The 27,724-nt window shown below is 38.2% G+C and overlaps 2 pseudogenes across 1 annotated transcript; both read right to left on the bottom strand.

Annotated features, from left to right (window-relative positions):
* Positions 1-4: 4 nt before the first annotated feature.
* Positions 5-27,724, bottom strand: LOC147515228 (uncharacterized; annotated as a pseudogene). Its single transcript, XR_015212971.1, has 6 exons — positions 26,766-27,724; positions 25,895-26,230; positions 24,715-25,348; positions 24,346-24,571; positions 2,128-2,388; positions 5-547 (listed from the first exon to the last, which is right to left on the bottom strand). The product of XR_015212971.1 is annotated as an uncharacterized LOC147515228 (transcript).
* Positions 2,868-4,069, bottom strand: LOC147515229 (putative galacturonosyltransferase 10 pseudogene; annotated as a pseudogene).

Here is a 27,724-nt window from a genome sequence, read left to right as displayed (position 1 = left end):
TTTCCTAACACTTGCTCTTCCAATCGGTTGTGAATATTTCCTCGGGAATTCTGAGGTCGTCAATTTCCATATTTGGTGCGCCTATAAGCAAGTATTCGTTTATTCCCTTTAAATAAGCATTATCTTTTTTCAATGCTTTAATCTGCATATGAAGTTCTTCTACTTGAATATTTGCTTCGTAGAGCTCTTCACGTCTAGTTATGAGTTCATTGTAGTTCACATCTAGTATTTTAAACTTGTATATCTGTTGTAGATAGCGAATGGCATTTCCTGCAGCAAGATTTTTTGAGTCGATTTTCTTGGTTTGATATGTTCCAAATGATGTTTGTATGATAGGATAATTTGGATCTTTATGGTATTCTCTTAGTATAGGCATATTGATTGCGACATCCGCTACGTACTGATAGTTCTCAAATATTGAACTGTAAACTGGTTCTTCATAAATCTTTTCTTTTTTGAGAATTTCTTTAAGTGCACTCTTCAGTGAAACACTGTGTTTTGTTTCGTACTCCACGATCTTCTTGCTGTATGTTTGATTCTCCATGACCTGCAGTTTTTAATTATAGTAGTTTAATAAAAAACATATATTAAATGAGTGTAACAAAAGAAAATGAAAGTAAGTTTACCAAAGAATTTAATCTTTGAAGGGAGAAATAGTGTACCTGGCAACTGGCGTGGAATAAATAGTGTTGAGAACGTATGTGGTTGGTATATATATATTTCATAGGGTGAAGAGTCCATTTTGTTTTGTGATTTGACTTTAATTAGAAGTCTTTTTAATTACATATATCCATATTTTTATGGGTTTTGGAAAGTACGACTATGTGATAATGATATTATCCTAAAATATATAAAGTTTATGAATCTTATACGATTTTATTGCCCAACTGAGATAACGTTCTGTCATCCTCAAATTGCTTCGACGTCCTTATGTATTCTCCTTGTTTTGTTAGCCAACCTGTTTGTTCTAGGTTGACCCAATCCTTGTGGAAAGTTGACCCGGTTGCGTATATTTCCTTGTGGAAAGGATTAGTTATATTTCCTTGTCGAAATTTTAGTACTTTTTGGTTAGTTTCAACTTATGAGCATCTAATGCACTGGAGACATCAGGGGAACTGCATCATGATACAGATATAATAACTACATCTCGGCCAAAATTTTCTTTAATAACATAACATAATAACATAATAACAAACATAAAAATATATTGACACTAATTGAACTGATACCAAATAAAGACAAAATTTGATCATAATAACATATCTTTATTCAAATTGAAAAGTAACATAATAGTGAATAAACTAAAATATCAGTGATCTTTTTAAGCTTTATTGGAAGCTTTTATAAGTTGAATTTCATTGTTCAAATGGTTGACTTCTTCTTCCCACATTCTACAAAAATGCTGCATTTTCTTGATATCCAATTGTAAGATTTCATTTTGATGTCGTGGGATTATAGTTATAGTCAACAACTTCATAATCGTAAACGTCACGTAGGAAATCAATAACTTTAATTGCTGCAGAAGTTTGAGATACCTCTTTGACAATTGTTGGAACTCCTTCAAATTTATGGAAAAAAGGCTTTATTTCAGGAATTTTTATGGTTATATTTGATACGTGCAAATCATTTTCGAGAGAATAGGTGTAAATTAGAGGATCTTCTATATTGAGTTTGACAATAAAGTTTTCAAGAATATCCTTGAATGAGATTGATATTTTCTTCTCATAGACCATTTTTTAGAATAAAAATTGCCTTTGAAGCTAATTGTTTTTCGATGAAAAGTATTAGTATAGGGTTAAGACTCTTTTTTTTCCAGTTATTTGAGTGTAATTAGAAGTCTTCGTATTTTACATTACTTTTTCCAGGCTTATTATTTGGGTCCATATACTATTTTAAGCCCTTATGTGTTGTTTAAACCCATACATTGATATTGAATCTATTTCAAAAAAGTGTTTTGCTTTGCATAATGATTAATTGAATTCAAATATACGAAGTATAATTATATATTGGTCCTTTTGTGCTGACATTCTGTCATTCTAGGATCCATTGCTAGGTTCCAATTGTTTTCAACAATATTTAAAAGAGTCATAGCTTCTAACGGATTAATAGGCCCAAGCAAATAAAGACAGTAATGTACAATTCTATTGACCCATGTGCATCTTTTTTCTCCCTCATGCATGTTTTTGCAGCAGAGCACCTGATCTTGATTAAAGTACGTAACCTTTCCACATTTCCAACAATAAACTTCAGGAAGCCTGTCGACTAATTGATTATATTCTTTGCTTGCTCTTGCCATTTCAAACTCAGCTCGAAAGTTCAACTCAATCACTACCCTCACCTCTCCTTTCTTCGTGTTTTTGTCCACCACATTTATATAGGTGTGTTCCCCTGCAGATACCATACCATATACTCTTAGCAGATGACTCCAACAACTCTCATTTTAATTACCACACAAATCCAAATATATATGCTATGTTTACTTGATGGAATATCTGGCGAGCTTCTCCATTTTGACTTGCAAATGACACTATTGTAACCGGCTTTACAGAGACCGTCAGAAATGTCGCTCATCAAACATTTACGGCATCACTGTGCCATTCTTCTCTGGCAAATGCAGATTGTTCCAGCTAATTTTGTTGTCTTGAGTGCTTCTTTGGTGGCTTTCCTGATCCTAGACTCCAGAGAATTAGTCCTATTTAAGGTCTCCTGTAAGAATTATCACCAAGTAGAATAGGAGTCAGTCATGTCGCCTTATTAAATTCCTGGTCCTAGACCATGGGCAATGTGCCCATTATATATATAGTAATGAAGCATGAACGAATGTTCTTTATAGAAGACATGAAACTTACATGGTATGGTGTCAATTTTAATTTCTTGGAACACCTACCACGTATCATATACAAACTATCATTTTAGGACATGGCAAGCGTTCTCAAGAGCAAGGTAATGATACCATCCAAGGTACATTGTTTCCAAGAACAATGACCCCGTCCAATGGTAAGCTTCCAAAGAAAATACTTTATACCTTCAATGTTAATGGACATTGCAAATTTGCAACATAGGATTAGAATAATCAACATATTTGTCCCACAGTGGCTTATACCTTTCCATCCCAATCTTCAACCACGACTTTGAGTTCCCATTGAAATGCAAAACAACTCCCTTTTCTATCATTTGGGGGTCGACATTAGTGTATCCCGCCCCAAAACGTGCCACTTAGGATCCAATGGTTCAGTCAGCCCATAGAAAGTCAAGAGTCTCGGTGGCAGTGTACCAAGCTTCCACAAAGTCCTATCAACAATCCTTTCTTGCCAATAGTGATAGATGCGAGTAACATTCCTTTTCCTCCATTGAACCAAATCAAATATATTCATTCCAAAAGCCCAACCACATGCATCGGGGATCAAAATCGCGAAATGAGGGGTGTGAGTAGCTCAAGTATTTGTGGTATCTGTGAAATGTCTCCATACATGTCTCAACAGCTCCATTTTCATTGCCATTCAGATCAATTGAAAATAGAGGCGCGAGATCCTTCTGAACCACAACATCATCATCAAGAAATACCACCTTCTTCGGCGGGGAAAACTTCTGGAATATAAAACCTCAAGTGGTTAAGCATAGACAAGTACTTTGGGTTGCGGAACTTAATTGGAGTTCGACCTCCATCACTACTTCCAGAGAAGTAGTTTTCTTAGTGTCAGAATCTTGGAGTTGCTTCATGACAGGAACATATGAAGCATTTAGCCAGCTAAAATTTTCAAACATCTGAACCTCAACTGACACTCCTCGAAAACTGTTCATGGCGAACCAGGCCCTCATTGGAGAATAGTTGACTTCATCATCAGTCACTAGGTGGAACACAATCTTATCCGGATGATTGGAATTTAACGCAGTTGAGTTGACAACTACTGAAGTAGCAAGAGTGTTGTCAGAGAAAACACAGAAATGGTAGCGAGTGTTATCTCTCAGTTTCTCTACAACACGATTGTCTTCAGTGAGTTTCCTCTGAATATTTGAGTTGTTGAACCATTCCACCATCGGCCTGACACCAAGGCATTATAGGCTTTTTGGGACTTCTTCAGCTGCTATTGCCGCATGTCAGGATCTTAAAATTCGATCCTATATATGGCTACTAATTGCTTTGAAATCAACTCTTCATCTTCTTCCTCGAGCAAACTACCCCTATTAGAGTCAAAAGGTTTGCAAAAATCTTAATACTGTGACTAAAAGGAAATTAATTAACATGCGGGTTTTAGAACATGAGTACCAAAGGTTCATTAAGCTATGGCGTTATGATTGATCTATTAGTTTTTGTCTTCAATGCATTACGTGTTCCTTAGCAAACAAAAGAGTATTTAGTAAAGCATGTATCATCATAACAACAGTTCTCAATTACATGACCTCTAAATTGTTGAAACTTTAATTTCTGAAAATGGGGTTTACTTATTTGTTAAAGAAAACATCCATTTCTTTAGATGAACTTTGGTAACTCGCAGATTCCGTGGGAGATTAGACCAAGATGAGAAAGATGCAAGAGGCAATTTACTTGACAATAGCTTGGAGGGAAGCCAACTTTGTTGCTGACCAAGCAACAAAGCATACAATAATTTTAGATACTCAGGCACCAATTTTGTACGTAGGGAGACCTTAATGGCTTTCAAGTTGGGAATCTCCTCACGTCACTTATTTTAGATTTTCATGAGATTGACTGTGAATTTTATAATTAAGACAATCTCTTGTAATTCTACAGTCTTCTTAATAAAAATTACTAAATTGGAAAAAGAAAAAAAATAAAATAAAATAAAAATAAAAAAATAAAATAAAAAATAAAAAATGCAAAGTTGATTTCGAGCCACAGTACACCAATAAGTTGGTCTTTTGGATAATTCAACCAGAAAAGGCAAAGCCAAATAAACTAAAATTACTAAACCACAGATAAAATTTGATTTAAGATAAGCTTAATCTATGATTATGGACACTGCATAAAATCATGATTTGTTAATATTCTGTAATGTCATTTACCTTTCCAGAAGCACTTCGTAAATATATTCATATCCAATGAAGAAGGAAGCATACCTGATTTTGCTAAAGCAACCTCCAATGCCACGACAACAGTTATACAAAGCCCGAAGCTATTAGCAATATCCAACACTTTCTTCTGTGCTCCAATTGGATCAACTTCAATTCATAGAATATGATGGACAAAGCAGAACAAAAGAGGAACATAAGTCTCAAGTGAGGCATTACTTTCATAAGAAAAATTAAAAAACATATCTCAAGAAAAGATAGAAGCCATTTGGGGAATTCATCAAAGTTAGTTACCTTTTCACATTTTCAACAAACAGACCACAGCTCCAATATCGAAGAGCTAATCCAAAGACAGGAAGCAAGTACCATAAGCACCTCAAATATGAATATTCAACTAAATAGATCCACCAATACCCCTCACAAATTTATGCACAACCAAGTTACGGGGAACAAATAACATAAATAAAAATGAGTTTACAAATACATGGATGCTTAATCAACCCCTAACCTCATCTGAAATCACTACTTCACATTGATGTCTTCGACTCAAAGCAAAGGAGATAATAGAAGACAGATTTCAAACTTAGGTTAAGAGCTGGTATGTAAAAGTTTTTTTTATCCCGTCATCATAATCTCTGAAGTTCTATAGAGTGGATGAAAGTGGTAGACGTCATAATGATACTAAATCAGAAAGTGTTGGTTTATTAATTGATAAGCACCCAAAACTGTAATATTAAACCCCGAGAGACATAGCATTTTGGTCGATTATGTGTTTAATAATCATGTAATAATTATATTTTCGTACTTTTGTAGGTTTCCGCAATTAAAATAAATATAGTGATAAAACATGCATTGAAGTACGGGAATACGGGAATATTTGAAGTTTCCCACTCAACCTCCGTGAAGCCCAACAAAGATTGACTAGAGCCGAAGTTTCCAAAAGAACAAAACCAGTGCAGAACGGGTCCACATATAAAGAAGCAGCAAACTTCCGAAGCTCAAATCGGATAAATCTAGATGCCGACGTTGGTTAGTGAAGCTACCAAGTACAATATTTGGAATTTCCCACTCAATCCCCGTGAAGCCAAACAAAGCCTGACTAGAGCCGAAGTTTCAAAAAGAACAAAACCAGTGCAGAGCGGGTCCACATATAAAGAAGTAGCAAACTTCCGAAGCTCAAATTGGATAAATCTAGCTGCCGACGTTGGCTAGTGAAGTTGCCATAGCGACCCGGGTGACGAACTCTGCGCAAGGAAAAAAAGTCGTAAAAACGCCAAAATCGGCGCAGCCACTGGACACACTAAGTGGACCCATTCTGCGGGCCCAGAAGGCATGACGAGTCAGCATAGGCAGGTGGCAAAGGATGGTTTCAATTTGGTACCACCTGGCAAGAGATAAGACACGTACCAATTCAAACCAGGTGGTTTGAATTGAAATGAGCTACATGACGAAACTTAAAAAGCAAAAAGACAAAAATTAAAACAGTTAAAACAAAACTTTGTTTCGAACTATTCAATTAGCATAAAGCCAAATCTAAATTAAAACATTCCGCGGATAGCCTTGGTCTCCGGCCTATATATATGAGGGGGTCGCCTTCATTATTACCCCTTCAAAGATATTAATGCTTTAGCTTCCGCTAGTTAGATTTTTTTTTCAAGACTTACATTACGCCATTTCCATTCCAAAGCGGCTTAAATCGTAAGTTATTTTACCCTTAATAACAGTCATTTTCTTTTCTAGTTTAATTCCTGTCCCGCATTTATTTACTTAATGTATACAACAAGTTTTATTATTCCTTCTATGACCATGAGCTAATCCCCTCGGGGGTTATCTATGTTTGCTTCGTGAAAAAAATCGGATTGACTCTTTAATATTCTAGAGTCACTACTTAGGAATTAGGCTTAGATTTGATATCCGGTCCCAAAATGATCGAGATCACAAAGTTGGACTCGCGATGCTCCAGGCAGTCTGTAGCGACTTCTCTGGTGTCGACCGACTCTCCAATTAAATCCCAAATGATGTGAAATCGAGCCAGGAGCTGAAATAATATACCAGAGATGAGATATTATTGAAACTCCTTATGCTAGTGAAATGCGACCTAGAGATGTGGGCATGCACTAGGGATCAATACTTCGGCGTCGTCTCCGAACAACCGCGAGGCAATTAGAGATGTAGTGATGTAATAGTAAACTGTTGAAAAATGATTTTTGCATGAGCATGATTAACTCTCTCCCTGTTTCTCCACCTTTGTTTACCTACATAAAAATCACCGTAGTAATTTACATTAATTGTATTATCGTAAAATTTATTAAACCAATTAAAAAAAACTTAAAAATCCTACTCACTAAAAGTTGTAATTCCAGTTGTGAACCTATCCGAGCCCTAAGGTTTGGACGATCCCTTACTCGACCTATCCTACCAAACCCACGTGAGTAAGGTAACTTGACTAAAACGTCACGACTATCTCTGGGCGTTGGAATTTGGACTTTGGACTTGGGTCTTTGGACTTGGACTTTGGGTTTGTGGACCTCGGACTTAAGAAAATAAGTAACGAAAACCAAAAGCGTGTATAAATGTTTGTTTTATCAAATGGCGCCACAAGCACGAAGGACTCTGGACTTAACGTAATAACCTGGAATACATCCATAAAAACCCTCTCCTACCTCCTCATCTTTTTAATTTTCATTTATGTTACAATACTAACGAAGTTTCTTTAACAGGTTTACCTTAACTTTTCTACTAACAAATATCGTGAACCAAGTTTGTTTATTTTCATTAGCACGATCTAAGTACTCCGTAGGAATTTGAAATCTTGAACAGACAAAAAGAGTCTCGGGCGAGGACTGAATTAGTAACCTGTGAGACTAACTTGGAGTATCAACACTCCGGTTTTTCAGTCTGAGGCCACTTTCCTTTTCAATACTTTTTTGGGCTATTTGGTCCCTGTTTTCTAGTAAGCATAAGCTCGGGAGTAGTCGATCGCTATCACGAGGAATCGCGGGGCCGGGTTTCAAACTCTTAAACTCCTCAAACTTTGTCAAGGATATTATTTGCTATAACCTGTTTTACCTCGTATATTTGTATGTTGGCATGAGGACTCCTTGCATGTAAAGGTGGTTCGTCATTACATATTCACGTTAACACAATATGATTCAAATATATTTTGATATATGCGTAGCGTCAAACCATCTGCTTAGAATATTTTTGTATGTGTATGTTACATCAATTCACGTACACGGTATTCAATTGCATGAGTTCGTTCTCGACATTCCCCTAACTCACGTATAACTTACACATAGTTGCACGATAAGTAATATAGATTTGCATGGGTAGACTTTCTGCGTAAACTAGTATATGTTAGTTAGTTTCTATTTTGGCATCTATCGTTTTAATTGCATATTTCGTAATCACGTCTCTATAATACATTAATTACGTAAACAAAAAAAAATAATAAAAATTAAAAAATTAAAAAATCATAGTAATTAAAAATTTCATCTAAATCATCTTAATAACACCCCGCATAATACACCATCATAAATCATCATCCTATTCCATCAATTGCCTAGGAAACTTGAAAAAATTGAGGTTGCCTAATTAAGGAACGTGCTAGCACGAACAACCTCCCTCAATTCTCTCAGGTGACCTGGCTGCTGGAATATTCACACGTTATCCTAGCTTCCCTGCTCGAGTTAGCAACAACTCAGGAAGACGTGCTTTAACTCCCTCCTTCATAAATTCTAAACCTCCAGTCATTATTCGTTCCTTATGAGCCTTAAATTAAAATTTATATTTGTATGAGACTACGGTCTGATAAACATAAGGAATTAGAACTTACATATCATCGTCGAAAATACAAGAAACAACTGTTTATGTTATCTCCTAGACATAGTCCCTCCTCCGTAAATCAACCTCGTCAAACATCTCCGTTGCCATTATCTCCTTTAATTATGGCTGAGGAAAATCTCACAGTCGAGAAACCCCTTTCGGATAATTATGACCTACTTCCTGCATTAAACTCGATGCGATTGTAGGTGATTTTCGTATTCCGCCAAACATTTTCGGTTTGTTACCTGTTTACCATGGGTTAGACCATGAAAAACCGTACAATCATCTTTGTCGGATGCAACAAGTAGTCACCACTTTCCGCCATCTGACCGTTACCAACGAACAAGTTTTGCTTAGGTTGTTTCCCTTCACCTTAGCTGATAAAGCTTCAGTTTGGCTCGCCGGACAAGCGCCGCAATCCATTGACACATGGGCCAAACTTGTTAAAGCATTCATAATAAAGTTTTATACTCAGAAGAAAACTACAGAAATGCTTCAAAAGATTCAATTCTTTCACCAAAGACCCCGGGAATCCTTTTTGAGCGTGGAGCGATTCTTGATCTACTTCTTGAATGTCCCTATCATCAACTTCGCACGCCAGATTAGTCTCTGTTCATTCTTTAATGGTCTCTCGACCATCAAAAGGAAACATTAGATATCATGAGGGCGGTTGTTTCATGGACAAAGGCTCTTGAAGCATACACTTTTCTTGAGAAACAGGCCTCACGAAGCACCCATTGGGGAAACACTGATTCTTCTAGATCTTCTAAAAACACTCCTACCAAAGTTACGTCTATGTTCGAGGTCAAACCCGATCTGTAATTAAAAACTCTAATCGAGTCCCTAAACAAAAAGGTCGATGCTCTTTTGGTACAAGTAAATGAACAAAAACCCAAACAGGTCATGGCTGCCAACGCTTCCCCATGCCCTCTTTGTTTAAGTCTTGAGCACGCCGATTCTTATTGTCCTTTGGTATACGGGGTGTCTTCCCCAACCTTCTGAAGAGGCTTGTGCTTTCAACATCCCTAATGCACCTTGGCGACAACATCCGAATTCCGCTTGGGCACCCCCTGTCTAACAACAAGCTCCTTCAGGTGGCAACAACGTTCTGTCATCGACCACCCGAACTACAATTCCTATCGTCAAGGAAATCCTCCACAATTCCAGCAAGGGCAAAGTAATTTTCCTAACAATGCAAATATAGGGTACCAAAATAACCGCAACCTTGTTCCCGCTAATCAAGGATATGACTACCAAAATTAACCAATGAATAATAACCGCGAACTAGTTCCTGCTACTCCCTTGGTACAATCCACTGCCGATAAAACGGTTGAAACTTTCCTGACATACATGAATCAACATAATCAAATCCTAGCTTCTATCCAATGGTCTCTTCACCGGTTTAGCTTTCGGGATAAAAGTCAAAGTGTTCCACGGCCAAAGCGGTTCCAAACCCTAAGCCTACAAACATTGCCTTTGAACTCAACAATGCACCGGGACCTAGTAATCCAAGCCGGGTGAGGTAAATGCCATTACCACTCTTCGTTACGGCGAACCATCGACAATAATATCATTATGCGGGCGAGGAATCGGCGAAAGTCCGCGGTATGGTTCTTCCAACTCCTACCTCGCAACCTATAATGGACGAAGTTGTACCTTCAAAATCTACACCTATGTCCCTAGGGAAAGACGCCACTGATCCTTATACGTGATTCCGTCCAAAAGCTCCGTTCCCTGCCCGTTTGGTAAGGAACAAACATGATGAACGTTTTGATGAGATCCGTGAAACCTTCAAAAATTTGACCATAAACTTACCTTTCCTAGATGCGCTAAAGCATTTGCCCAAGCATGCCAAGTTTTTGAAGGACATGTGCACCACCAAACGACGTACGAATGTACCTCAACAAAGCGTTCCTCATCGAAAGCGGTTTCCCTCGATTACCACTACCAATGGTGTGGTAAAGTACAAGACCCGTGTCGACCAACCGTACCATGCGTTGGGCGACAAGTATATCTTCATTGCACTTTTAGACCTAGGTGCGGTGTTAACCTACTTCCCTACTACTTATTTAAGCAGTTAGGTCTTCATGAATTAAAACCTACCAATATGACTCTGCAACTCGCGGATCGCTCCATCAAGTACCCAAAAGGCATAGTAGAGAACGTTATAATAAAGGTCCAAGATTTTTACTACTTAGTGGATTTTGTCATTCTAGATACTGAAGTAGCCTGTGACTCCATCCCTATCATCTTGGGACGTCCTTTCCTTGCAACTGCTAACGCTCTCATAAATTGTCGGGACGGTTTAATGACATTGTCTTTTGGGAACCTTTCTGTCGAACTCAACATGTTCAAATTAATGAAACAGCTTCCCGATCCTATAATGGAGGGCGAGATTAGCTTGGTTGATAGTCTGGAACATGATTATTTCACAAACTCTTTTCCCCCAGACGAGATACACCAATTTCTTTCTTTTGATAATCCGGAGTTTGGCGATGACTTCATTACATAAGGGATGTCCATGCATTATTAGAGTCAGTACCACTATTTGACCCTAATGCTTCGGTGCAAACTGATTCAGAAGAACCGGATTCACTCTATCCATTGAAGAGATGATCCCTCACGAATCCTTGATCCTCAATCCTCCAACTCCGGATTTAAAACCTCTACCCTCGATTTGAAATGCGTGCATCTCGATCTCGATGGTAGTCACCCTATAATAATTTCGCTCACTTGACTACGAGGCGAAGAGGCCGCGTTTGATTCATGTCATTAAGTGAACAACTTTGCTCCGCTATCGGATGATCCTTAGATGACATCAAGGGAATAGACCCTAGCATATGCACGCATCGTATACATCTTGATGACGGCACAAAGACATCGCGAGAACCACAACGCCGCCTTAATCCCGCCATGAAGGAAGTAGTGAGAGAGGAAGTTTTACGTTTACTTGATACGGGTATCATATACCCTATCTCAGATAGTGACTGGGTTAGTCCTGCCCACGTTGTTCCCAAAAAGTCCGGCATTCAAGTTGTACAAAATGAAAATGGTGAGTGCATCTCCACTCGCATTCCTTTGAAATGGAGAATTTGCATTGACTATCGCAAACTTAATGCCAGAACCCGTAAAGATCACTTCCCTCTCCCATTTATTGACCAGATGCTAGAACATTTAGCCGGTCATGCTTACTACTGTTTTCTTGATGGCTATTCCGGATACTTCCAAATTGTCATCGATCCCGCCGATCAAGAAAAAACAACTTTCACGTGTCCCTTTGGAACCTTTGCATACAGACGAATGCCTTTTGGCCTTTGTAATGCCCTAGGCACTTTCCAACGCTGCATGCTTCACATCTTTAGTGATATGGTGGAACGTTATATGGAAATCTTCATGGACGACTTTTCCATTTACGGAAATTCCTTTGACGACTGCTTATCCAACCTTTCTAAAGTATTAACGCGTTGTGAAGAGAAAAATCTGGTACTCAATTGGGAGAAGTGTCATTTCATGGTTACCAAAGGACTTGTTCTAGGTCATATTGTTTCGAAAGACGGGATAGAAGTCGATAAAGCTAAAATTGTTAAAATTGCTTTGCTACCTTTCCCGCGTCACGGTTAAGTGATATCCGTGCCTTTTAGGCCACGCCAGGTTTTTCTGAGATTCATTCAGGATTTTTCTAAAGTTGCTCGACCCTTAACCAATCTCCTGCTTAAAGATACAGTATTCGACTTCAATTTCAATTGCAAACAAGCTTTTGATACTCTAAAAACCGCTCTGACTACCGCTCCAATCATTCAACCCCCTGATTGGTCTAAACCATTCGAACTGATGTGTGAGGCTAGCGACTTTGTTATTGGTGCCGTGCTAGGTCAACGACGTGACGACAAACCCATTGTCATTTACTACGCTAGTAAAACTCTTAATGACGCTCAACGCAATTATACCACAACTGAGAAAGAGTTCCTAGCTGTTGTCTATGCTTTGGATAAGTTTCGCCCCTACCTAGTTGGAACATCGACCATCGTATATACTGACCATGCCGCAATTCGGTACTTACTCGCGAAAAAGGATGCAAAACAACGATTGTTCCGCTGGATCCTTCTCTTACAAGAATTCACCCTGGAAATCAAGGACAAGAAAGGAACCCGAAAATGTAAGTAGCCGACCATTTATCAAGGCTGGTTGGTGACATCGATAGTGATTCTGAAGCCATCGGTGATTCCTTCCCGCACGAATACTTGTACTCTATTTTCTCATCTCCATGGTGCGTGGATATCATTAACTACCTGAATTCTTGAGGAAGTCCCTCCTTTTGGTCGCGTCCCGATCATAAAAGTTCTTATCCACTTGTAAAATATTATTTACGGGATGAACCCTACCTCTTTAAGTATTGTTCCGACCAACTCATTAAATTATTTGCATTCGATTGGGAACACACCGACGTATTATCCTTTTGCCATGAACAATCTTGCGGAGGTCATTTCAGTGGAAAGAAAACTGCGGCTAAGGTGTTACAATGTGGTTTTTATTGACATACCCTTTTTCGCGATGCACACGAACATTGCATAGCTTGCATTCGTTGTTAGCACCTAGGATGAATTACCAAACGAAATATGATGCCCCTAAATCCTATCTTGATTATGGAAATTTTTGATGTTTGGGGCATTAATTTTATGGGACCCTTCCCTATTTCTCAAGGTTTTCTATACATTTTAGTCGCTTGTAGACTATGTGTCCAAATGGATTGAGGCACTTTCGCGTGTGTCGCTCGGATGACCATAAAGGCCGCCGTGAGATTTGTAAAGAAAACATTTTCTCTCGTTTTGGTGTTCCCAAAGCTATCATCGATGATGGGGGTACACATTTTGTAACAAAATTTTTGGGTTTTAATGAAGAAATATGGAGTTACTCACAAGGTTGCTACTCCGTACCACCCACAAACAAAACGAGTGGCCAAGTGGAAGTCTCCAACGAGAGAGATAAAGTCTATTCTGGAAAAACTGTCAACCCCTCAAGGAAGGATTTGGTCTCTCCGGCTTACGGATGCCTTGTGGGCATACCGAGCGACATTTAAGACACCTATAGGGATGTCTCCTTACCGCGTTGTTTTGGAAAACCTTGTCATTTGCCGGTTGAACTTGAGCATCGTGCCTTTTGGGCCATCAAAAGCCTCAATTACAATATCATCGAGGTAGGCGAAAAGCTTAAAACTAAATTAAATGAGCTGGAGGAGATTCGAGTGATGCTTATGATCTTTGAAATCCTACAAAGCTAATATGAAAAGAGTGCCGCGACAAGCACATTTTATGTAAGGATTTCAAAATTGGCCAAAAAGTTTTCTTGTACAACTCCGGATTACACATCTTTCACGGTAAATTGAAAACCACGATGGTCCGGTCCTTTCATTGTGTCAGCTGTAAAACATTATGGGGCAATCTCTTTGCTTAATCCAAAAGATAACAGTGAATTTCAAGTCAATGGACAATGCCTAAAATATTACCACGAATTACGCTCACCAGATGTTGAACAGACTCTTTTTCAGAATCCAGTATACACTGACTAGATGTTTCGTTGGGCGTACTCAATCTTGTTTCTATAGAGGGTACGCCATTTTGGTAGCCGGGCCATCTTCTATCTTATGATCTCCAAAGTTCTTTGAAGTGTGTGGTTGCAAGTGCCGGAACCTTAATCCACGAGAACTCTTTTTCAGAAATGAGTATAATTGTCTTATGCAACACGAGCAAACGTACCTTTCGGTAAACGATGAGTACCTAAAATTTCACCTCCTTCCTTCTCTTCCCTTTTCTACTCTCTACCTCGCGAACTTCAGCTAATCATTTGGTGTAAGTCTCACTCATCACGAATAAGGAATAGTCATAGTTCTTTTGCTCGTAAACGACGTGCGCGAAGGATGGGCTGGTGTATGCATTGCCAAACACCTTTCTGTCTAGGCCCTGACTTCCTATCCGATACTAGCCAGTTTAAGGTATACTTTTGTCTGACACCAGCTTTCGGGGATAATCTTAAATCGCCCGTATTTGTTTCTTCCACCGAGGTGGGATTAGTCTTGAGAATCGGCGTTAAAAGACTTCGATTAGTCTTGAGAATCGACATTAAAAGACTTCGATTCCTCTTGAGAATCTGACGTTAAAAGACTCACCTTGTAGATATGTTTATATTGTTGCCTTTTCCCTCTGCATTAAGTTTTGCACATGAGATTCGTATCCAACCTCGGATGTCGCATACTTGGAACATAAACGGGCAATGGATTCCACCAGACCAACCCTAGAATTGGTTACTTTGAGTTCCCTTGGGGCGGTTTGAGGATAGCCGTATGTAATAAGGGCAATTTTATTAGACCGTAGCGCGCACGGTCCAGGATGGTACCGTCCTGCCCCTAACCCCATAATACATAGAGGTGAAGCCCGCGATGCGGGCTGGATTGGGTTAAACTCGAGCCCGACATGACAGTTGTCTATGATTATAGATGGTGACTCCCCTGGACATCCAGTGTTTTTCACATATATCTCCCTTGTATGTAAATAAAACCTTTGTTTATAAATAAAACACTCACCTTTTTAAAAAAAAAAAAAAATTTGTGACTTTCAAGAAAGACTCATACAATTGGATAGCATTTTTCGTGCCAATCGTTTCGGTATCTCATTCGTCCAATTCGGAGTCCAAACGAGTCGTGGGTAAGCATTTAGATTTTTTAGGTTTAAATCGGGCTTTAGGCTTGATTTGGGCTTCGGGAAATTTTTTGGCCCAACCAAAATATTGATTTCTCGGTCCATTTAAACCCAAAAAAACCGATAACACGCGTCACATTTACATCACTCTTCTTCCTAAAAAACCGGATCTTGCCCCCTCTCGATTTAGTCTCGCACGAGACAGGACCACACTAAAACCAGGTCTCGCGCGAGACCCTCACATCTCCAACCAAGTTTTCCTTCCGTCAGAACATCCCATTTCTTCCCCTCATCAGTAATCAATAGCCATCCTCTCTCTAAGACCAGCAATGGCCGAAAACAGACGGATTTGTGTGGAAAGAAATTTTTGAAATTTGTTTTTGAAAGCGGGATGTTTGCTCCATTCTTTGATCCGCGAAATTCACTCTAGAGGATGGGAGAGTTTGTTATATGCCAATGGAGGGCTTTATTCCAAGGATTTGGTGATGAAATTCTACGACAATGGGAGCTTTAATGGCGACCATTTTTGGAGTCACCGTCGAGGGTGTCGCCCGCGAAGTCACACCTGTGTTGCTCTCCGGGATCCGGGGCATTCCTCACGTGCGACCCGCGTCTTGACTTCGGCGGCGGTCCGTGTACCCCACGGACTTATGACCTAATGCTTTCGACCGCTAATCGAGGGAGAGTACAACATCGACGGAAATCTTGGCGTATCGGTATTTCGGTCGCGCGAACGGAACCGGTAAATTGTGACTGAATGTCATTGGCACCTCGAAGCCTTCCGACATCAACAAGACCTTCCTCCACCTTCTCGGATCCTCCGAGGCGAAAGGGTAACTTCGCATCGTTACCTTTTTTTTATATTATCACACATGCTACTCTTAGGTGACCCCTCTTGCCGTTCTAGTAACGCAAGTTATGATTAATCTGGGTTTTACGTCCGCCACCCCACTACTCCCTATACCACAATATGAGAATATGCTTGTCTTCAAGAAATACATACAGGACCCTTGGGAACCCACAGCACCTAGGGCTGCCGAGCACGCTAGCGTAGGATCCTCTAACCCACCCTACTTTGATGAGACTGCCATGAGTAAGATCACCCAACCCATAGAGGCCTTACGTGCTATGAACAGTGGTCTGAGAGACATGTACACTTGCCAGGTATCGATGAGACGTACCTTGGGCGAGTTAAGGACAGATATGACCACTCGCCACGAGTCAATGACAGACAGCATGGGCGAATTCCAACAGGAAATGAGAGCTTCCATGACTGCATTTCAGGACAATATGAATGTTCATGGTGAGCCAGCATCAGTTTCAGGCTCAGGTGATGGATACTCTTGGTGATATCCGGGAAGCGATTAGCCTCCACGGGGAGCTCGTCTTTGCCGCGGCGTCGCGGGACTCGGGGTTCTTCTTCTGCAGCCCCCGAGGATTCTGCTACAACACCTGAGGATCATCAGTAGTTAGATTTATTCCGGTCTTGTATAATATTTATATCAGATACTTTATTTACGTGTTTGCATTTTCCAGCTTAATAGTAGATGGTTCCTAAATATTTCTATCTTGATATATTAGCTATATCTAATATATAGGTAATCATAAATTATATACATATATATAAATATATATTTTAAATGTCATACTTAAATAACAAATTTTAACGTAAACTAACGTTTTATAAAACGCGTTCGAAAAACCGATAATGAAAAAAAGCATAAAAAGCGGTCGAAAAAGCGGTCATGAACCACATCTAAAAAGCGGTTGAAAACAATTTTTCTTTCTATAAATAAGTTCAACTCTTCCTCCATATTCACTCATTTCATATTCTTCCCTCTACACTTCTTATTCTAAAAACCGTTTTAGATCACTCCAAGCTCAAGATTCATGGATGCACTAGAAAAGTTTGAGTAGCAGCAGATTGAATATGCTACTCAAGTCTTCATGCTCGGTTGTTTTATTATAGTCATGTTGTTAATGTGGCATATAGTTCTATCTAATATTTAGGTTTGTATTTAAGTCATCGTATCATTATGTTGTGTTTCCATACCGTTGTACGTTCTTACATCTTATTGTGATCGTAAATCTACATTTTCCTTGTCCTTCTACTTATTCTTTTCTAGTTTAAAAAAAAAAAAAAAAAAAAAAAGGGCACTCCTTGTCATATGCCCCATTCTTCTCATCCACACTACATCCACTTTTACATATCTTAGAAGATACCGTGGTCTAACTACCCTGTGACACCTCGAAGCGTTATCTTTTACAGTTTGGATGGGTGCCTATTTATAACAAGGATAGACACCTCAAAAATTTAACTTCCCTTTTCCAAAATAATTTTTTCTTTTCCACCACTCCATCTTTAATGGCCCTCACTCGAAGTTTCGTGCCCGAGCAAAATATTTTGGAAAAATTTCCAAAATGGTCTTTTTCATCCTTTTTTTGACACTGAAATATTACGTCGAGGATGGTACCCTCTTTTACACCATAAGCAAGCATTTTATTCCAGAGAATTGGTCTTGTTATTTTATAAAAGCGGTTATTTCCAAAACGGACAATTCTTTGTCCGTGCTAACGGATGCGGACATGAATTGACTATGGAAATCATCTCTGAGGTACTTCAAATTCCTATTACAAAGCAAGGAGTACACCTTTAGGATTCACCTTTCGATAATATCCGGCATCTGATGTTTGCAACTATCCTTCCGCGGCCGAATACAACCGGAAAAAGCATTATTGTTTATCGGCGATCTTTACAAAAGAACCAATTATCGTGTGATCCAATGGGTAGCTCATAATGTCCTAGGCACGTCTAAGACTTCGAAATAACCAAACCCCTCCTCCATTTACTCACGGGTCTTGCGAGCAAATTTGCAATGATTTTTGCATTATTAAATTTCTGCGGAATGCGATGCGCGCGTGCGGGGAAAAAGGCAGCTCCTTTACCAACCATTGTGACACTTATCATGATACATTGGGGTTTTCTAGTACTTCTCCTCATACACCTCTTGAACAACTAACATTCTTACCATTCACTTTCGGTATGTAGGAACGGATTTGGGAACCCGGCGTTGCAAAGAACCATGTCGGTCGCGGGGAACAAACGAAGATTGTTCCACCGACAACATCTTTACTGAAAATGCATTAAACAATGTATTTAATCCCATGGAAGGGCTTAAACTTAATTCAACAAGGACTGATGACATTATTCAAACGTCGAACATTATTATCACCGGCCTTCTTGAATTTGGGACTGCGGACAATAAGCGAAGAACAACAACCACAATTCTTGCACGACCACAACCAATTCTTGGCAAATCACACTCTCATAATGGAGAACCAGCCGAGATTTACGGATTTAAAAACAAAAAATGTTGTTGCGGGATTGGCGGCATAGAAAATCTTATAAACGGATCCCTCCCACAAAAGGATCCTCGCCGTTACTTGGGCCAATGAAACCATTTAAATTTTGCAATTTTATATTATCTATCATTTTCTTTTTAGTTTTTAATTTTCGTATGGTAATTTGTTTTTACTTAATTATTCTCATCATACTCTAATATTTGTTTATCCTTGTCTAAACAGGTCACAATTTTTTCACAATGGAAGCTCCAAAGATGATTCGAACAATCTTTCCATTCATTCTTTGAATTCTCCGGCATATGGATATCTTTTTTCGAGACTACATCACTCAGTTGGTTGGAACTCTCTCATTCTACACCCGGGCGGACATACCCGTACTCCCCGGTTTGGCAACTTATTTTTATGATAACATGGAAGATCTACCAATTTTGTCCGGGGTTTCCCTTTAAATGGTTTTACACTCACGTATTGGTAACACCCGACACGCTTTTATGAGCCAACGGTGGCTATGGCTCTAGACCTTCCTCCTCTTGACCCGGATCTCCCCATTCAATACATGATAGAGAATGACCTTAATGACTATTCTAGGGAAGATTTTGCTGCCCAAGATGGCGATGGCCTTGCCCACGTCAAAGAACGTGCGAAAGGCGGCGATGGCGGAATTCACTATTCCACTAGCCAGTATGACCATGAATGTTGGAACTGCCATGCTATTTATTCTTCTCAACATCATGGGGGATTGGCATTTTTCCACTGCATCAAAATCAGCATGTAAGACATTCCATGCATTGGCCCGAAGAACATACCACCTTGACATTCTGAACTAGTAATTGAGAATCTTAAGAAGGCTCGGTCTTTTTCGGCAACACTATATCACCACCCGATTCTGACATGCGGGGATAGTGAGGGGGCGTACTTCCACGAAGTTCGCGGCCACCTTTCGGGTTGGGTAAAGGTCGACTCTATGTGTCCAACAAGCAAAATAATTCGTTCTTTGCGATTTCGGACATGGACACGCCCTGCAAGGTATCTTAAGAAAGTTCGTTCTTTCCCTGATGATGATAAAATGATAGCTCATCTAGACAATGCAAAGAAGAGGAAATGGAGTGAAGTCTGAAAAGCTATGATAGATTGGCGGGATGCAAAGGAATGACATTTCTACAGGGACGAGGCAAGGAGGGACTATCCCCTAGTTCAAGGATGGGGCAATGTGAGTTGATGCATGTACATATTTGTTTTACGTTTTGATGTGAAATAAATAAATAACCTAACAGTGTGCTACTCTAACAGTGTGCTTATACTTTTATGATGTATAATATATAGTGTGTTACAATAAATTTCTGTGGAAGATGTCAGCTTTATTTTTGCTCAAAGCCTCTCAGGTATACTCTTTCTTCCTCTTAACACTTTGAGGACACAATGTCCGACTGTTTGGGGGTGGTGAGAACCTTTTGCAAAAATTAGGCATGCATAGTTGTATATAGTTTACTTAATGTCTAAATAAACGTATTTAGTGACAAATTCTCGTTTCTCTTTCTATGATGAAAAATATTTAGAAATCTCACCCTAGCATCAAAATTAGAACTTGTTCTTAGAAACTTAATTTAATATGTATGCAATAGTTTTTACATCTTTTCATGAGCATTCATGCACTGACTATCATTAAATGTACATAGCAGTAAGTTTTTGGGACCCATGGTTAGACAACTTAGTTTCCATATCCTGTAAGAATCTAACCAAAAACCTCAAATGTATGATATATGAGTAATGACACAGAGGAGTAGTTCTTCGAATAGAGAAGTTCACATCGTCTACTTACTTGATCACTACCCAAATTCTATCGCGAGAATTTAGGCCTTCTTTGGATCGATATAGCCAAAATTCACACTGTAAATTTTTTTTTTACTAGTCACCCCATTGAACCTTTCATTAATACTTTCTACTTCACCAAAAAAATCATTACCCATCTAGTAACCACAAATAAATAAGCCTACCTAGATAATGAGTATGTGAAATAGGATGAAGTCTTGAAAAAATGAAGAGAAAAACCTTGTCACAAATCAAAATCAGTTACTGTTTCGAAGAAAAAAGAAAAAGAACAAAATAGAAATATGTTTCCAAAAATTCAAAAGAAATGTCAAGGTTAGAATTCCCCCCAAAAAAAATCAAATCAAAAGGGAATACAAAAGCTTGAAAAATCCAAGTATGGAAACCCATGTTAGAAGCGGGGAAAAAAAAAAGGATTCTCTAGTATAAATATCTCAAGACCTTATTCTCTCATACTTATCATTTTTGAACTTTCCATTCCATTTTCTTCTACACTACCACCTAAGCCCCATAACACCTAATAAAGACCTCTAGCTCAATTAGGAATAGGATAGTATGATAATAAGTAGTAGTTGTGACTTCTCGACCTCGGCTCCTCTAAGCTGTCATTGAGTGTGTGGGAAACGCTGTGCCCCACCTGCTTTTGGAGATAGCAAAGCTTGAGTGGAAAAATAAGAGAGAAATTGTGTTTAGACACATACCTGTGAGAACCTAATTAAGGGCGCTATCTAAAGGATCGAAACGGCCCCCTTTCGTACATTTCATTATTAGATTACTGCATGCATGCTCATACGTAGATGTTTCAATTATTGTATGTATATTAACTTGAATTTGAAAAGAATAAAATCCTTGTTTCCCCACGCTAGTGAGATGTCTAGATACACGAGATTAATTAAGGGAACAACCCTTTTTCTTGAGTCGTTGTAGTATAAATGAAGTTTGTGAGTATCTTCTCTCGGAAAACTCTCACGAGGGCTATAACTTCGTCCACTAGGGAATTCCTAGTGGTTCAAGGCCTTGTTGTTGCATACGGTCAATGCAACCGCTCTGCGAAATGAGATTTAGCTTAGGACAACACATTTTTGACCACTTATCATTTTAATGTCTCTTCTTTGCTTGAGGACAAGCAAAACACTGTTTTAAAGGGTGGTGTGATAAACACCCAAAACGTAATATTAAACCCCGAGACATAGCATTTTGGTCGATTATGTGTTTAATAATCATGTAATAATTATATTTTAGGTACTTTTGCGGGGTTTCGTAATTAAAATAAATATAGTGATAAAACATGCATCGAAGTACGGGAATACGGGAATATTTGAAGTTTCCCACTCAACCTCCGTGAAGCCCAACAAATCCTGACTAGAGTCGAAGTTTCCAAAAGAACAAAACCAGTGCAGAACGGGTCCACATATAAAGAAGCAGCAAACTTTCGAAGCTCAAATCGGATAAATCTAGATGCCGACGTTGGCTAGTGAAGCTACCAAGTACAGGAATACGGGAATATTTGGAGTTTCCACTCAATCCCGTGAAGAAGCCCAACAAAGCCCTGACTAGAGCGAAGTTTCCAAAAGAACAAAACCGGTCTGAGGGTCCACATATAAAGAAGCAGCAAACTTCCGAAGCTCAAATCGGATAAATCTAGCTGCCGACGTTGGCTAGTGAAGCTGCCATATCGACCCGGGCGACGAACTCTGCGCAAGGACAAAAAGTCGTAAAAACGCCAAAATCGGCGCAGCCACTGGACACACTAAGTGGACCCACTTTATGGCCCGGAAGGCATGACGAGTCAGCATAGGCAGGTGGCAAATGATGGTTTCAATTTGGTACCACCTGGCAAGAGAGAAGACACGTACCAATTCAAACCAGGTGGTTTGAATTGAAATGAGCTATAAGACAAAACTTAAAAAGCAAAAAGACAAAAATTAAAACAGTTAAAACAAAACTTTGTTTCGAACCATTCAATTAGCATAAAGCTAAATCTAAATTAAAACATTCACGGATAGCCTTCAGTCTCGGCCCTATATATGAGGGTGGTGCGCCTCATTATTACCCCTTCAGCATATTAATGCTTTAGCTTCCGCCTAGTTAGATTTTTTTCAGTACTTACATTCTGCCATTTTCATTCCAGCAGCTTAAATACTGTAAGTTATTTTACCCTTAATAACAGTCATTTCTTTTCTAGTTTAATTCCTATCCTGCATTTATTTACTTAATGTATACAGCAAGTTTTATTATTCCTTCTATGACCATGAGCTAATCCCCCCCGGGGAGGGTTATGCTGCTCGTGAAAAAATCCGGATTGACTCTTTAATATTCTAGAGTCACTACTTAGGAATTAGGCTTAGATTTGATATCCGGTCCCAAAATGGCCGAGGCCGTACAAAGTTGGATCTGCGATGCTCCAGGGGCAGTCTCGCGACTCTGCAGTGTTAGACTGACTCTCCAATTCGTCCGGTGATGTGAAATCGAGCGGGAGCTGAAATAATATACCAGAGATGAGATATTATTGAAACTCCTTATGCTAGTGAAATGCGACCTAGAGATGTGGGCATGCACTAGGGATCAATACTCGACGTCGTCTCCGAACACGAGACGAATTAGAGATGTAGTGATGTAATAGTAAACTGTTGAAAAACGATTTTTGCATGAGCTGATTAACTCTCTCCCTGTTTCTCCATCTTTGTTTATTTACATCGAAATCACCATTAGTAATTTACATTACCGTTAAATTAATTAAACCAACTAAAAAACCTAAAATCATACTCACTAAAAGTTGTAATTCCAGTTGTGAACCTATCCGAGCCCTAAGGTTTGGACGATCCCTTACTCGACCTATCCTACCAAACCCACGTGAGTAAGTTAACTTGACTAAAAAGTACGACTATACGGACGTTGGAATTTGGACTTTGGACTTGGGTCTTTGGACTTCGGACTGTGGACCTCGGACTTAAGAAAATAAGTAACTGAAAACCAAAACGTGTATAAATGTGTGTTTTATCATTAATCATTAAATAAAAATCCAAATTGAGACTGTTGATTTTAAACCAAAAGGTGCTGAAAATCCAATTGAAGAACACTTAAAGTGTAATCGGAGAACAAAATATCAACAATAGAGTAAAAGTTAAAATATTCGACAGATTAGAGTGGATTCTAGCATTTGTATTCAAAGAAGAAGAAATAGGTTTCAAAACTCTCGAAATAAATAAATTGCTTAAAAAAAACTTACAAATCGATGGAAGGCAAACTACGTAAATAAATTTCTCAATTGAAGTTGTTGCTGATAGTAATTTTAACTAAATCATAAAAAAAAAAAAAAAAAAATAGAACTTAAGCAAATACACCAATATCACCAAAGGGGTATTATCATTATGCAAACAAAAAAAAAATGGTTTGAAAGACATACCTAGTTGAAAGGGGAAGAAGAAGAAGAGTTCTGTGCAAATCAAAAACTCATAAAAGACATACTGTTGAAAAAATAAAGCATTGCAGTTTGGTAGTGAGAGAGAGTTTGGGACTTTGGGGAGGATAGGCTTTCTTTTCTTTCTTGAGTTTTTTGTTTGTTCGTTTTTTATGTGTACAAAAGGGCGTGAGTTTGTTTTTTGTTTACCTGATTGAATTTTTGGTGAGCTTCTCCATTTGGACTTGCAAATGGCACTATTGTAACCGGCTTTACAAAGATCGTCAGAAATGTCGCTCATCAAACATTTGTGGCATCCCTGTGCTATCGGTCTCTGGCAAATGCAGATTGTTCTAGCTAATTTGTCTTTCTTGAGTGCTTCTTTGGTGACTTTCCTTATCCTAGACTCAAGAGAATTAGTCTTTCTTAAGGTCTCCTGTAGGAATTGTCATCAAGTAGAATAGGAGTCAGTCATGTCGCCTTATTAAATTCCTGGTCCTAGACCATGGGCGGTGTTCCCATTATATATATAATAATGAACCGTGAACGAATGTTTTGTATAGAAGACATGAAACTTACATGGAGAACTTCTTGTTGTGTCTCCCAGAAAACTTTTCTTTCTTCCACACTACTCGAATCTGGACTCTTTTCATCGTCGACTTGGTCATAGTCATAATCCTCTATGCTATTTGTGTTACAACTTTCCATTTACACCTCTCCATCCTCATAAAATTCAAACATCATATCCGTAAGACTTGCAGCATCACCTGTAAATTCAACGCCTTCAAAGGAACATATCCCAACACTTCATTAATCCACACTTCCTACAATATCCTAACAACTCAAAACCAAAGTGGAATTAAATTACAATCAAGTCAGAACACTAAATTAGTAGCTCTTGATCAGAACTTCAAGGCTTACAGAGATGATATCACACTTAGGGAAGTGAAGATATTTCATTGTAGGCGGGTACTGGAGGTTCCCATTGCGTCTCGTTCCATTAATCCCTTAACTGGAACTTCTCCATGTACGTATCACTGTGTCGTGATTCAAACCCACGTCATATGGCTTGATTTGACCTGTCATACATACCTTTGTCCACTCAACACGAAGGCGCCAGCCCTGTTTTCCAAATTCTGCCCTGTCACCCTGTCAAGTCCTCGAATTGCATCCTCAGCATCTCGCTCATCATCCATATAGACAGAAGCAAATCCTATAACAGAAACAAAAGGAAATAAAATCTAGTAGATACCACAGAACTACCAAAGAGGAATAATAAAAAATCCAAGATCTCTATGTAAGGATCCCATTATCAGAAGATATTGGCTGCAGATTGTACCAATAAATGAGTCACAACTGACCCACATGTAACTCTTTTAAAAAACAAAACAATTTAAGCCTCGCTATGTATCATCCCCATAAGAGCATATTTTTTTTCGAAGTTCTAACTTCCTATAATAACATCTTCAATATATATAAAGAATCATAATGGTAACATTTTTCAATGAGTACCATGCATATACCCATTCGGGTGACAATAACTAAATGCCTTAGAACCTAATCTCATTTACCATTATCTACAACAAATTAGTTATTAGTGAACTTCAAATTCTACGGTTCCATCATTTTTCACAGTAGCTATCATGTTCAACATTTTAAGCTGCAAACTATAATATTGCTCGTCCAGATAGTTAAACACTTGACTCGGTATAACAGAACATGAATATTGCTCCAACTTAACAAAGAAAATTTGCATTACCTTTTTACGAACAGACATCTTGTCGTCAAAACTTGATGTCATCAGTAATGCGGCCACTGAGATTCATGTAGGAAAGATCAAGCTTCTCGACTACACCATTTGAGTTGCACCAAACTCCAGTCCAATTGCAATGGACTAAATGAATATCCACTTTATAGCCTTGCAACTTCCAATCTCCAAGGTGATCCATCGGGTCATTAGAGTAGGTGCTTCAGTAAAACAAATTAAGCTGTGACCGTTACCATGGTTAACTTAAGTTTCAGTTGACTTGTAGTATGCCAATTACACGATTCCCCCAAGCATACGAAAGTGAAATAATTCATACTCGAATCTCACCTGGCCATTATATTTGAATATTTACATGAGAAGCATAGATTAAATCCTGAATAGCGATAATTAAAATTTACTTAATAAGATAGTGGCGTACGGAAATATATTTCACTGATGCAATCTTTTCTATGGCCTTTAGCCTTAGTCACTAACTTCAAACTTGAAACGATATCGATCAGACAACTAACCACCAAGTAATTTTACAATGCAAAAGCCACCATAGGTCCCTCTGTATAGGATGTTTTGTTTCAAAGTTTTATGGGTATTACATCTATGCTTATGTTTATGAGATTGCCATATATGAAAAGTAGGATATGTTAGCAAGTGTCGATCATTTTTACCACTTGTCCACTTGTCCTCTTCCCCATAAATAAGCTCAATGTCTTAAAAATCCATTTAATGTGTTTGATAAAATAAAAAAAAATAAAATATGAAAAATAAACAAAACAGCTTTGAGAAGGAAAATTCTCTATGGAAATTGTGTTTGATAACAAATAAAAAATAAATAAATAAATAAATAAAATAAAAAATAAAGGCATACCTCAGCTTGGGCCACCCTTCGAACTTGAGCTTATCCTCGTACTTAAAAAATATAGATAAAATGGAAATTAGTAGATGGACAAAACATCTTGAACAGACTAATGGAAAGTATATATTATTTAGAAGCACTTCAAATTTAGACTTTAAGAAACGTTGTTAGGCAATGTTAAGCTTTTGAATAGATGCGTGTTACAAAAGATAATGCACTTACCACTGTTTAGCTATGTAAGAATTTCGCAATTCGCTGACCAAACACTTGTGTTAACAAAAATTGTAAGCCAAAACAACTTGTTAGGATTTGCAATCAAATGGTTCTTTAGGCAATATAGCAAATTTGTACAGAATAAGAATAGTGGAAGTTAAAGTTGACTTTTTGTAAAAAAATCAAAGTAAATATTCATAGATTAAATTATTAGCTTTTAGCATTGTAAGAATAGTAAATTAGTAACCAAGAATTCAAATATATGGAAGCTTGAATCCTTGATGTCGAAATTAGTTCATGTGGTGTGAAGTTGACCTTTTGAGTGATATAATTTCCAAATGATAAATCATAGTTGATTGAATTGAATTAGTTCATGTTATTGAAGATGTTAGATTGAAGTCTAGAGGCTTTTCATGTGTTATTGATTAATATTTTAGTACTTATTTTTTACAGATAAACAAAACTTTTGTGTATATTGAATATGCATGTGATAAGTAGATTTAGAACGCAACAATAATCATGAATTTATAAAATAAAAAATTTATATATAACTTTTAAAGCTTAGAAGATTACCTAATTGTTGAAGATCGGAGATGAAAGTCTGGAGGTTGTTTGGACGTTTGCTATTCATTTATACTTATTTATAAGTGAAAGTTTTTTGTTTATTTAAAATTCAACTATTTTGAGTGTTTTGTATTCTGTAAAGTTCTACTTTAAGCGTGTTTCTTTATTGGTTATCTATAGATAAATTTAGGGGG

Source organism: Coptis chinensis, chromosome 2, assembly GCF_015680905.1.
Source record: "Coptis chinensis isolate HL-2020 chromosome 2, ASM1568090v1, whole genome shotgun sequence".
Taxonomy (NCBI): Eukaryota; Viridiplantae; Streptophyta; class Magnoliopsida; order Ranunculales; family Ranunculaceae; genus Coptis; species Coptis chinensis.
This window is presented reverse-complemented; position numbering and strand designations above follow the sequence as displayed.